This window comes from Takifugu flavidus, chromosome 15 (assembly GCF_003711565.1).
Source record: "Takifugu flavidus isolate HTHZ2018 chromosome 15, ASM371156v2, whole genome shotgun sequence".
NCBI lineage: Eukaryota > Metazoa > Chordata > Actinopteri > Tetraodontiformes > Tetraodontidae > Takifugu > Takifugu flavidus.
In genome coordinates, this window is record NC_079534.1 from 6,858,380 (window position 1) to 6,872,186 (window position 13,807).

General features: G+C 43.3%; 2 protein-coding genes across 8 annotated transcripts in view; one reads left to right on the plus strand and one right to left on the minus strand.

Annotated features, from left to right (window-relative positions):
* Positions 1–9,993, minus strand: part of ctnnd2b (catenin (cadherin-associated protein), delta 2b) — a 79,370-nt gene extending 69,377 nt beyond the window's left edge. For all 7 annotated transcript variants that reach the window (XM_057057510.1, XM_057057509.1, XM_057057503.1 and 4 more), the window contains exon 1: positions 9,724–9,993. The gene's annotated coding sequence lies outside the window, so the exon portion shown is untranslated. The remainder of the gene's footprint in view (positions 1–9,723) is intronic.
* Positions 1–13,807, plus strand: part of lyn (LYN proto-oncogene, Src family tyrosine kinase) — a 162,279-nt gene that overhangs the window by 134,543 nt on the left and 13,929 nt on the right.

A 13,807-nucleotide genomic window follows, 5' to 3' on the forward strand; every position in this document is an offset into this window, starting at 1 on the left:
ACGACGGCACATCTTAGTAAACAACCCGTATCCAAGAGTTCCATTTTCATTTCCCACTTATTTACCCTTCTGAAATAGCAGTGTGAGTGATTATTTTAAAGGAAAGCACCTTTATTAAAAGCACAACAGTCGTAGCCTTAATGTCCATGGTGTCCACACTCCACTATAAAATGCATCTGAACTCTGCAGCTGTCCAAACAGATGCACAACACAGGGCCCCGTCTGAACTAAAATGGAGACCTACAACACATGCAGGAAAATTTACATCCAAACATGGGTCATTTGGGAAAATCTCTGCTTCTTCTGCATCTCAGTGCAAAAATCTGTCTGTTCGTGCCCATAGACAATAACACTGTTCAGTCAAAGTGCTATCATTGGTAAAGCAAAACAGTGTTAAACTGTTTCTTTTGTTGTTGACAAACAGGTTGACCGCAGTAGGATCTAGTTTACAGAACTCAGAGCCCATAAAAAAGGCTTCCCATTGCTATTCTCAGCACTGCTAGCATCACCATCACCAGTCTGGAGCACGCTGTGCTTGCTGCTGAAGCACCATGCATAATACATCAGGCAGACTTTGTAGGGCTTTTCTCAGAAGACATTATATCACTGAAGAAATCACTGATGGAGGTCAGCTTCAAAGAGGTGAAACAGCCGTGGCTTCTGCCCTGAACCATGGCTAAAATCTCACTTGAAGGCAGAAGAAGACCGGCATTAACATCTGAGACAGTGTGGACAGCATTGAGCATGTTGGCATGCTGACAGAATAAATATGAAGGAGCAAGATTCTATTAAAACTCACTAATCTTTGTTAAATGTCTTTCTTTTTTATGTATTTTAAAACAAAGAAGAGGCCTTTTCACCCCCATCGTTTTTTTTTAACCAATTTAGTCAGGCCATCACAAATCAAATCCTGCACCAAGTGGAGCGCTGATGAGTATTTGACCTCCCTCAGCATCATGTGGTAAACAGTTCACACTCACATCAAACCTAAATGAACAGACCATGATGTCTGGTGATAAAAAGAAATCTCACACTGTCAGAGTCAAAGCTCCCTTTGGAAGCTTTAGTGCTTCAGTAATATTAGTGTTTGAGAGGAAACCTTAGTAATGACATTGTGTTGTGTTTTCCTCATAGGTCAAAGCTTCAGCCAAACATTACATAACTGGCACCATTTTTTTCAAACTACATGCAGAGTTTTGATGTCTTTTTTCTGGCCTGCTTTCATCAGTATCCCCCACAGAGCAGCACATCCGTGTGCATTCCCAGCAGCACAAATGCATTTTTAGAAGTTCCAAGCTGAGCTCAGATGGGTTTGAAGTTGTTATAAACTAAAATGGGCAGGAACTTTTTTTTTACTGACCTTCTCACTATAGAGGAGACTTCCTGCATAGTTCAACAGGCCTGTCAGATGCAGCATATAAGCACCCAGCATAAACCTGCATATATTTCCTCTCAAGTGAATGAATAAATTATGTTGTCTCTGCCCTGGAGTATATGTTTTCTCCATCTTTTTTCTTTTTCTCCTGCAGCACTATAAATAGTGTGGAGTGCTGCTGTCTCTCATATTTCATGTGTCACTGGCTGCCACAGTCACTAAAGAATGTATATGTACGCAGAATCCTGTTGGCGTCTGCACCCACTTCAACTTTTTCACTCCTCTTCTCCCTATGCCTCATGGGGAAACCATATACTGCACCAGTATATAGGACCATCTCTGTGTTAAGCTCTCATATCAAAACTCACAATACAGGAGTTTCTTGTGGTTTGCTGAATTGTAATTAATAACTGACCACTTATGGTGCATGAGGGTACAACTGAATTTGCTCCCAAAGATTCAAGACTCATCTCTTAACAACAAAGTATTACTGCCTGAAACATTAATTCCTTCATTAAAGAATATGAAAAAATGCTACCAAATTACAGGTTATGCTATTATTTCCTGTTTGTAGAAAATGCAGTTTATCTGATGCTAATAGAAAACAATGTAAATGCTGTGTAATCACTCTGTGCCAATATATCAGTAAGAAGCTGTGATGTTTGCTGGTTTTGCATCTGTGTAAAAGAACAAAAGTATTTCAGACTATAGCTGCTGTTTTGTTTTGACACAGTAATAAATAAATAAAAAGATCACTGGGATCTTTTTGATTTGTAACTCTCATTAGAGGAGACCACACTTGGCATTCTTTTTCCAGTCTCAGAGAATTGCAGATCCAACAGGAAGTAGTGAGATCGGTTTAACCTTGTTAAACCATGTAACACGATACAAAACCTGACCAGGGACTGTGCTGTAGTTTAGAAATGAAGACGGCCATAAAATAGTAGTAAAATAAAGGCCATGCATTGTAAATAGAGCAAAAGAATGAATCAGCATCTGTACAGGTCACTAAGTCTCCTGATATCCTGGTTCTGTTGCTCACTGCAGATTGTTCTCTGACTCTTGTCTCAGATTATAGATGGTTCTATGTGGTAAATTGTGGTAGACACTTGTAGAAACTATTAGTACCAAATCATTTTGGGTGTGCTTTATGCCTTGCCACACACCTACAGTAAAACAGAAGAAGAAATAAAGTGTGTGCATGAATTACAGTGCCACCCACAGGTAGGCTGTATATATTACATTGTTTCAGCAGTTTGAGATACAACCATTTCTTGAGAGGATGCTGTGTTTAGAGAAAGCTTTTTCAAAAGGATGGTGGCTCCATTTCTGTGGGGGCAGTGCGTCATATTCACACCTAAGGACACTGTCGTCACCCCAAATGCATGTCTGTGGACTGTGGGAGGAGCCAGAGGACCTGAGAAAAACCCACGCAGATGCAGGGAGAACGTGCAACTTCCACACAGAAAGGCACCTGGCCCCCAGGGGATTCCAACCATGGCCTTGTTGCTGTGAGGCCACTCTTGTAACCGCGGCACCACTGTGCTGCCGTCTAATCAATTCTCCGATTAATTAAGCTGAAACAAAGCAGCTGAGGACACTGTGATTTCAGTCCAGAAAATCAATGAGATTCATTCATTTAGCTCACTGGCTACGATAAGTCTGCTTTTATTCATGTACAGTAGCTCAGAACACTGCACAGAAGACTTTCCGAGACCCAACTGTGATGCCTGGGCACCTGGAGTGCAGCATGTTAACCAGAACTCTCTGAGGAAGCTGAAACATTCACCAAGGAACTCTTCTCTGAGTCAGACACAGCACTCCATCATCAGCTCCACCTGACAAATCCTTATTAGAGAGTGATAAAGCTCCGGGAGGAACAAGATTGACTCATCTAGTGTGCTTCCAACATGCAGCTCAGAAGCCTATCAACCATGATGGTTTGATTCTGACACTAATCGATAGACTCAAAAAAACACGTGGTTACATTGTTATCCTTTAATAAAAGTGGTTCATTAAAGAACTGAGCTTCCAAAGGGATGTCAACCCTCATAAATAATAATCGCTCATAAAAAAAAATAGGATATTATGCCTTCTTTTGCCATGTTGAGCCCAAAAAAGCAGATCCGTACTAACTTATCAGTCTCTCACGACTCCATTGGGGCTGTTTTCCATGCAAAACTCAACCAGTTGAGAGGCTGGATGTGCGTCTGGCACGGACAATTCAGTGCGGGAAAAAGCATAATGTTTCTCCCAGTGCACTCTGGGAAAGTTAAGACAGGTGGCTTTGTTCTTGTCTCTGAGCAGAGGTTTCTTCCTAGCAACCCTTCATGTAAGCCCTACCGATCGGGTTTTCTGCTTATTGTGAAAGAATGCACATGGTTCCCAGATGCAGGGACAGATCACTGTGTCATGTTTGTCTTGGCTTATCCCTAAATTATCCCGTTTCCTGTGGCTCCTGCTGATATTTTAGAAGGCACGGTTCTAGTCTCCTTTAATTGCCCTCCATTTGTAGATGATCATGGTGGAACAACAAAGCTGAGACTTCATTGCGTTCTCCAGACAAACGTGCTGTCACCTTTGTGATCTCTCCTCCTCCCGATATGATTGATCTGTTCACTGAAATGACCTGGTTTCAGTCAGTGAAGCACAGTTACGTCCTACTCTTCTCATTTCATTAGGACATTTAGCCACCAATTTTCCCACCTGATTCCGACCTGAAGCAGAGCAATTCACTGTTCGCTGGCTTTAGTTCCAATATCAATTGACCAAAATGTATTTTTACTTTAGTCTTGACAGCACAATATTAGCAGTACTAGTAAACCAACCCAACTAAGCTGTTATTACAGCTGTTATTTCATACAAAGGATAATAATTCTGCTCCCCTCACCGCCTGTTAGGTTAAAATGTCCCACAAAGAACTCACAGTTGCTAATACTGTGTCGACGGATTCACACCAGCTACCAAAAAAAGGCATCTTTGAATTAATTAAATCAGATTTCAATTGACCTTTGTAAATGCTTTGTTTTTATTCCATCAGGAAAGGCTAATTACAACCCTCCGCAGAACAAGAATGATTCAAACCTCTGTCCTTTTTGTCATAAGTAAAACTACAATTGGCTGTGAAAAATGACTAACGGGTGATCGCTGATACAGTAATTGTTCTAGTAGGAAACAAAATGCATGTATTTATTCCATAAAAGATGATTTTGTAGTGGCGTGTGTGGTGTGTGTGTGTGGGGGGGGGGGGGGGGGGGATCGGTGAACAGAATGGTTTTGAGCTAATCCCATATGTAGGGCACAAACAGCAGGGCCTGACCCTCATCTGAGGTCAGAGGTCACTGGTGATGACTGAAGATGGCATCTTTGTTTTTTGCCCGGCGTTTAAAGGCATTTCCAGTTAATTATTCCTGTTAGTGGTTTGGAATGAGACCATAAAGCAGTTTCAATCTGCAGCAGCAAACTGTGTGGATGACATCAACAGCCATGGCTTCACACCATCAGAAGCAACATTTAAGAGAAGGTCATGGTCAGCACACTGGAGAACAAGCAGATGTTCACAGCTATCCAACAGCTTCTGCATCAGACCAACATGGAGCCATTGTTCTTAAATGACTGGAACACTGTGACTGTACAGAGGAGCATCAGAACACATCACACCTGAACACCAAACATTACAGGTGAAACGCAATTGTGTTTGTCAACACAAAAGTGCGTTGAATTTAGCGAAATTTAGCAGCAGCAGCGCTGAAGCATAGCAAGTATTGTTTGTGCTTTCATGCTATCAGTTACACATTATTGTTCTCTGCCACGTATTGCCATGGAGTAAATTAATTCCGTGGTGCTCACAGTTTTAGAAGACAAAATGCACGAAGAAACTTGCGTAAATGCTTTACAAAAGCTTCTGCAGAGCCATGTTGGAACTAATCCAGCCTCACTGCTCGACAGCACAAAGGACGCGGTGGAGCAGTCAGGGAGGACTGCCACAAAGCCGCCTGACCCCTTTGTCTTGCAGCAGTCTGAATAGTCCACAAATTGCTGATCAAACTTTTATGATAAAGAGGCGGATTAGTTTCTGTCTGTGCGCCTGCTGCGTGTGAGTACAAAGAATTAACACCACACAAAGCTGGGTGATGCCACTTCCTCTACTGCACGTACGCACACGCAAAGGACAGGCACACGCTTATACGAGCTGCACAAATATTTAGGCCTTGAATTTTCTTTAGTGTTGTAATCTGTGATTTTTGTTTTTCAAATTGCTTTGTGTCAATCAAGCACGTACAATGGCATTGCTCAATGGCCAAAAGGCCCTGCAAAAACAACCGAACTGGCCTAAAAGAATGTAAACAATGAAGCCAAAACCACTGAGCAGGATAAGAGGGTGAAAGTACTGCTGAAAGTTAAACCGAACCCCTTTTTAACATGTACTTTTTATCCATCAGCGAATCCACTTCCTGTCTCCCTCACATGTTTTAAGCTAATTGGGTGTCGTCCCCTCGCTGACCTCGCATCGCACACAGAGAGGCTGTCGCCTCCATGACAGAAGTCTGCCTCATTATTCCCAACAAGGGTCGGCCTTGTTAGAGGCCAGAGAGCCACGACGCACCTGGCTGACCTCACACCTGACTCAAGTCTCTGTTACCACGGCAACCACAACTTGGCAACTGCAACTTGGCAACGTCTCTCTCCACAGGTGATTGATTGGGGGAGCAATGCAGTAAGAGGTGGATTAGGAGGAGTATTACTGTCTGCCTAAGTGTAGAGGGACATGGAGGGTCTGTGTGCTGCCAGACCCTGAGAGAACGCTGGACAACTGAAAGATGATGGCCTGACCCGAGACAGGCTTAACACCAGATAAAGGGGGCCTTTCATTAATCCATTAGCCCTTCATTTACTAATGCACTCCAGTGATTACAATAATGACTGTGTTCTTCATTTAGTTTAATACATATGAATATTGTACTCTCCATTCCCTGCCTGATAAGACATGGCTGCATACTCATGCATGAGTAAATAGCTGCCATAGTAAATACAGGTGCAATTCAGAGCTTTCCAGCTGCAAAGTGCACATTCCTCCATCAAGGATTCTATCTGACAAACAGTCATTACCCTCTCCACAGCTCCCGCTCTTCCTCTCTCCGCATCTTGGCCAGAAAAGAAGAGAGTCAAACCACTCAGTGCTCAAAACAGCACAGCAACGTGCAGCTGCTTTTGTCGCATCCATTTGTGAAAGGGCTAGCTGGAGTTCATTTTGTCACCTGGTGAGGAAGCTGTTTGAGTCAATACCCTGCGTATACACCAGTGGTGGGCACCGAGGTTTAGAATGATGCAGAACCAGAACACCAGCTTCATCAATTGACCTGCTTTGTCTTTATTGGTACCACAGGAAACAATATCCTCTCTAGTTTGGGACAGGACACTATTACAGCCAATACCTAGAAAAAAAAAAAAAAACACGCAGGCCCCTCCCAAGTAATTAATCACCCCACATACTGCATCTTACATATAGTAAATATGCATAGTCTCTCTTCTTCTCTGCCTTGTCTCTCCTTTACCTGTCCTCCCCCTTTTCCTCTCTCTCTACCCAGCCCCCCAATCAGCAGGACGGTCCCCCTACATGAGCCTGGTCCTGCTCAAGCTTTCTTCCTGTTAAAGGGGAGTTTTTTGGGGGTCAGGCCCTGGGATTCTGTAAAGCACCTAGAAACAATTTTGGTTGTAACAGAAGCTATATAAATAAAGTTGATGTCTTGTTTAATACATGTGCTTTTGTGTGTTATTTTTAAAATTTAAGTAGAAGAAAAGACTTGTCTGTTGACCAGGCAACAAAGAAAGTGAGACGGGGGGGGTATGACGCTGGTGTTACCATGACTGAAATACCTGCTCGCTCGCACTCTCACCCCCCCCTCTCAGTCTGTCTGTCTCACATGACATTCAGGAACATGGAAATATGTGTTTACCCACCACATTCCCACTCTTGTGAAAATTCCATGATCAGTCTGATCTTATCCAGCAACCCAACATATATAGTTTTGAATGCTATGCTATGTTCAGGGGTCTTTTCTCTCATAAAGAAAAAAATCTTCAATTTTAAAGTAAAGTGTGCAGCTGCTGCTATGGGTCAGAAATGGTTTCACACTAATCCATTTGTTCTCTGAGATCAAAAGTGGAATCTCTGTAGCAGCAACAGATCCTGAGTCTAAGCTAGAGCTCTTTACTAGCACTTAGCTCTTGGTTTGGAAGCTCCTCCATGTTATGAATAATTTAGCAGTATTTGCACCGATTTGACAGCAAGAATTGTGTCATATCCACTTGAATATTCACCAATTAAGGTTGATTGCTGTGCCATAGTGCAGAGAGATATCCACTCTAATTACATTTCATATGTGTGAGCACTGCACTTTTATGCTCCACCAACCCCAGAAGCTGCTTTGTGTTGTCGTCCACCTCCAGTCACTGATTTATATTTGTTATAGGAAATATTGTATATGTATTGCCTGAGACAGCAGAGCAGCACCCCCTTGGTCAGGGTTTTCAACATACCACAGCTACAGAAACCCAGGTGGATGCACTCTTCATCACTTTGTTGAACATTTTAACATCTAGTTATTTCAATAGGATGTTATAAATATATTGCAGGACAAGTTGCAGACAACATTGGGGGTATCTTCCTCAGATATAGGCGGGCCATCCATATAAACCATACCATCCATATAAAATCACCACCCTGGTTTAACTGGTGTCTATCCTCTAGCCATTAAGCTGGGTTATGCTGGGTGTGTTCTCTAAATCGGTGGAACACAAGAGACAAAGTATTTTGTATCCATTTATGCCTTAGATCCGTCCCAGGAAAAAGATTACGGAGAGTTTCGTGCATCCCATGTGTATCATCTTCTTGGTATGAAAACTTAATGGAGCCTGATGAGGCTGCAGCAGCCAAGGCGAGTCTTTGGAGAGGGATGATAGCACACTCTTAGCACTTCTGTGAACTGTGGCAGACTGAACCACTTTCGGGCCTTTCACCAGGGATGCAGCTAAAGGGTCACTCTACTATCCACCATCAATCGGGAGCAATTAGGCCAAGAAAGGCAGGAGAGCACTTTATCACAAACATCCTGATCATCCTGAGCGCGACTTAAATACACATCTGGATGTACGAGGTAGACCTGGTCCACACTGACAGAGGGCCACGCTACACAGAACCAGGTGGACATTTTGGAAAATGTACATTGAGAAGATTGTTTTCTAGCTGAGATATTTGAAAAAATCAGAATTGCAGGCTTGTAGCTTTTCATATTGAAAGTGGGGGTCCTTCACTTTTCAGTTTTTCAGAAGACTCGGCCTCCACTGTGGATCTTGCAAAAACAGCAAAATGGCACTCAAAGCAATGATGGTTGGCCAAATTTTCAGTGTACCACTCGCTAAAGGTTGGGCCCCTGCAGATATACATGCATTCATACTGATGCTGCGGTTTTCACCCGTGCATGTGTGAGGATGGCTTTCCTCTCCGGATGAGCAGCTGCACCATCAGAGCTGCCAAAAGATGCTACATAAATGCAGTCCAATTAAAACAATGTAAATACCTGAGGAAGAGCTCGTACCATGACAGACAACAGAAGCTTATTCATATTTGGCAGCTGGAGATAGAACTGAGGCCTCAATAAACTCAGAATAAGAGAAAGCGCAGTGGTGCCTGTACCTACAGGCTCATAATTAAGCAGACATGAGCAGGCCCCTGATTAAGCAGAACACACGGAGAATCGGAGCCTGGGCTGGGAATGTTGGCCAACTGATGAATGAGATTAATGACTCTACAGAGGGGCAGAGGCAGCTGAGACGCCATGGCGTTATTACTGATCAACAAGGAGCCCATCCGAGCAGACTGGCAGGCCAGACCCCCCTCTGTCCACATGCCTGATGACGGCTGCGGGGGGGGCAAAGCGCGCAGCATCAGGCTGAAAGGCAGCGCGGACATTGTTGGAAAACCCGCTCCGATTTCAGCGAAAGTAGCGCCGATTGCGCATCAGCCGCCCGCCTCTCCGCCCACCCCCCTGCCCCAGCGCCACACACTCCCTGGGATCGATGGATGGGGAGATGAAATGGGTGGGTGGGTGGAGGGGGATTTTCTGCTCGGTGCACGCGAGCAATACTAAAACACACACAATCCTCAAAACAGCGAAGACACATCTGGCGCGCATTCCGCGCGCGCACACACGCACACACAGAGACACACATGCACACAACAGGCAGCCATGGACCGCAGCAGGCTGACACCTTCAAGCCCGTCTTATTTTCTCCACACGCATTTGCACGGATGGGAGGTGTGAGGCGATCACATTGCGCCTGCTTACTGTAAATGAAATTCCCTCGCAGGATGGAGAGCCTCCTTTTTCCTCTTGACTCGTCGTGCAAATCTGCCCCGAATTCAGAGCGGCTATTTGGTCATTCCAACCGGCGAACTCCAGCGCGGCGTGCTGAAAGGAAGGAGGCAAGCGAAAGCATCCGAGAGGAGAGGAGGAGAGGAGTGCCAGCTGTGGAGAGGAAATGAGGGAGGAAGGAGCGGCCAGGCCGAAGCGCTGCTGCGCACAGCGGGAAGGAAAGACTCTCTCTCTCTCTCTCTCTCTCTCTCTCTCTCTCTCTCTCTCCTCTCTCTCTCTCTTCTCTCTCTCTCTCTCTCTCTCTCTCCTCTCTCTCTCTCTCTCTTCTCTCTCTCTCTCTCTCTTTCTCTCTCTCCCCCACCGCCACACCACCACCACCGCCAGACAAACTGACAGACGACTCGGGTACTAGTGTCAGCAGCGCCACTCTCTGGTGATGGGAGGAACTGCAGCGCAGGTTGCTTGATGCCCCACAGAGGCCGCTGCAGCAGCAGCAGCCCCATTGGCTGCAGGTCTCTTATGCTCTTATTGCGTCTGCCAAACATACATGGCTCTGTTATCTCAAAATAAATAAATAAAAAAAAGAAAAGAACCAAGAAACACTCGTTTATATAGTTGAAATATTGATAAATGTCATTAATTGTCTCCCAGGACAAGTCTCCAGCTCATTGCAGGGGTAAAGTACAGACAAGCAAACATTTACCCTCTCATGAGGTCACCAGCCTGCTGCCTGGGATTAACTTCAATTCTTGGGCGAGTTGGGATACAGCAGGACAGATGTGTACTTACTTTTATCCTCCCTTAATTTAATGTTCAACGGTTTAGACTTTATTTAATTTTTCCTCCTCAGGTCCAGCATCTCCTTCTAAAAAAAAGAATAAGATGAGAGTAATCAGGGTGATGACTGAGTTTAACAAACAAAGCACGTCTGTCCAAGACAAACAGGTGTCCACATACTAATTAAGGCTGCTGGACAGTTTTATTTATTGGTGAAATCAGTAAAGACTGTTTAGGTTAGCATGTGCTCTGATGGAAATCATCTGCTCCTGCAGATAGAATTGTGCTAAAGAGCCACGTTGGTGGGTCAAATGTTTGATTGACAGCTGGCCCAAATTTCAATTTCAGCCATGTTCCTCAAGTGAATGTTCCACTTTGACTTCATTTACTCACACACTGACATTTGGACCTCATATAGTTAAAAACATAAAGTTGCAAGTGACAGAACTCTTCAAGATAATCTGCGCCTAATGGAAACAAATAGATTTAAACCTTAATTTCACCATCCCTGGTCACACAGAAGCACCTGACAATCTGTCCATTTCTTATAAAGTCTTGTTTCAACAATGATCAAGGATTTAAGGTCCAAAGTGGAACATGAAGAAAACCAACTTCACCCAAAACTGTGAGCACGCGTTTTGTTATTATAGTTAGAATCTAAATATGCGGCAGGCAACACACTCTTATTCATGGCTAAAAGGAAAAAGAAAACACAGAAGAACAAGAAGAAAAAATCCTTTTTTTCTTTCATTGCCTTGTATTTCGAAGAGGAAAGTATTTGTGTATTCTCAATTCTGTCTCCTAAAAGTGGGAAAACACGCAACAGCTGCGCATCATCGGTCTGTTGGTGCCATATAACAAATCCAGCAGCAGGTCTCAACCATCGAACTATTCGTTTCCAACGACACAAACATTGGCATGACCACAGCAGCAGCATGTCTCCAATGTCACAGGTAGCAGATAAGGTGAGTCCCCCCCAGCACCCGTGTCCATCAGCGACTGATGTGCGATTCAAGTTTTACTTTTCCAGCACGTCTGAAGACGCTTACATAACCTCCAGACGAGGGGAAAGCCAGCTTCTTCCCTTGTTGGATTAGATTAGAGGATACACAAATCAAGATAAAGGCCCACAAGAGTTAACACAAATGTAGGTCTGCACCCCAGAGGAACTGAGCTCTGTGGTTCTTTTCTATCTCTGCGACTGTCTATATTTGTACAACTTTTCATTATTTAATTAGCTGTATGCCAAAATCAGAGTTAGTGGCATCAATGACAAACTAAAACTCTGTTGTCCCATTTGTTTCAGTGCAGCTGAACTTTGGATGGTTGGATCAGCCCCACACGTGGCAGTCAGAATGTCACACTTAGACATCAGGAAGATGTCCAAGTGTCCAAGACCATGATGTTTCTGGCAATCTTTTCATTTTGATCTCTTTTTATCAGACGTCTCTGTCCTCTGCGACTGTAATGATCTGGCATCTCCACAGAGATCATTAAAGATTCATCCGACCTCGTCTAAAAACTGAAGAGCCCTAAAGCAAAGAGACTGTACTTGTCTGTTGTAGTGAGTCTGTTCTCAACAGTCAGGACCTGAACAGGATGCATTTTGAATATCATAATCTTGCCTGTTTGTGCCTCTTTTGTCTCTGAACTTTTAATTCTGAAATTAATTCTTAGTGAAGACCGGAATTTAGTTTTATTTTGTTTTTTGTGTTCCAGATATTCATTTGCCTCTTATAACCAACACAAACACAACAAATATCTCAGTAATATCAGTGAAGATGTGAATTGGGTGGAAGGTGAGCTGTCCAGCAGAAATTCCAATCTCTAGCGACTCCTGGTGGGCATCACCATTGATTACACCAGTTTATTCACAGTGTCTCATCCCTCTGAAGAAAATAAAATTTGGGACTCCCCTAGTGGGATAATATATATTTACGTATCCATTTTATGTTATAGCATTTCATCCATGAACTGTCAAAATTACCTGACGTAGGTGCGTTTATTCACACTGAGAATTATACATATTCAGAAAAATAAACATTCATTTATTAGGGTTCATTTATTTTTATTTTTCTCATGGGTACTGTATTTAAAGTATATTCAAATTCCAAGCTGGCCCTGAATGCAGCAGAGCCGTCACCCTCGCATCCTTTTGTGTTTCTCAACCAATCAACGCGCAGCTTTGTTTGCCGGTTGCTGATTGGTTAAGAAGGAGGAAGATGCGACGCAGCAACGATTTCACTGTCCACCGTTTTAACGTGATTTCTGCTCTTTTATCCCAAACTATGTGCTACTTCCATATATAGTGCACGGCTGCATGTCTTTACCCTCTGGACGCTGGTCGCTTTCGGTGCGTTTGTCTTTTGTTTGTTTTGGCGACTCTTTCGACGTAACATCGAGCCCGTCGGGCATCTGTGTAGGTGATTTCCCTGGAAATGTAGCTTTGGGTTGGAACAGTGGCAGCAGCTCTTAGCGAAGCTAGAATCCAACGCCAGAATAACGAGAACCCCATGGAAACAGGCTTTTAACCCGTTTATTTTAGACACTTGCGTTGCTATAGCTACCTGTTTTAGCATCAGAAATATCTTTTTAAATATTTGTACACAGCAATACTTTTTACACTGTAAAAGTGCCCGAATTGTGTTATTTAAAAATAAATAAATAAAGCATTGTATCATATTCTACTCCGCTGATAATTTAAATATCTTATATTTCACTGTTGCTCATCTATGAAATTTTATTAAATGTGTCACTTGTACATTTTTTCCTTCAAATTAATTGGGTAATTAGCATCTTCTCTATTCTCTAAGTGTAGTCTGTGTAACTGTTACACAGAGTATTTGACTACAGTTATGTGCAAGTGTGATTTAAATAAATCCTTTGTGCTGAAAAGGTTCTGGTCACAGGTTGCACTTTCTGCTTCTTTTTTGCAGGAATTGCTGTGTGGGTGATGAACGAGCGATGTCTGATGTTGAGGCCACGTATGCAGACTTTATCGCCTCCGGCAGGACAGGACGCAGAAATGCCATGCACGACATCCTGCAGAGTCCCACCGACCCTGAGGGACGTGAGCTGCCCCTAACCCTCTCTCTGTCCCAGCTGCACATCAATGCGGGAGGGGGAGGTGAGCACTTCTACGTCCATTTATTTATTTTATGTTTTAAGTTTGAAACTTGAAAAGCTTGTACTTTAAATATTCATTTTACTTGATTGCATATGCCAGTTCAATTTAAGCATGGCTATTTTTTCAGTCATATGTTCTTGTTAATGATTTTTC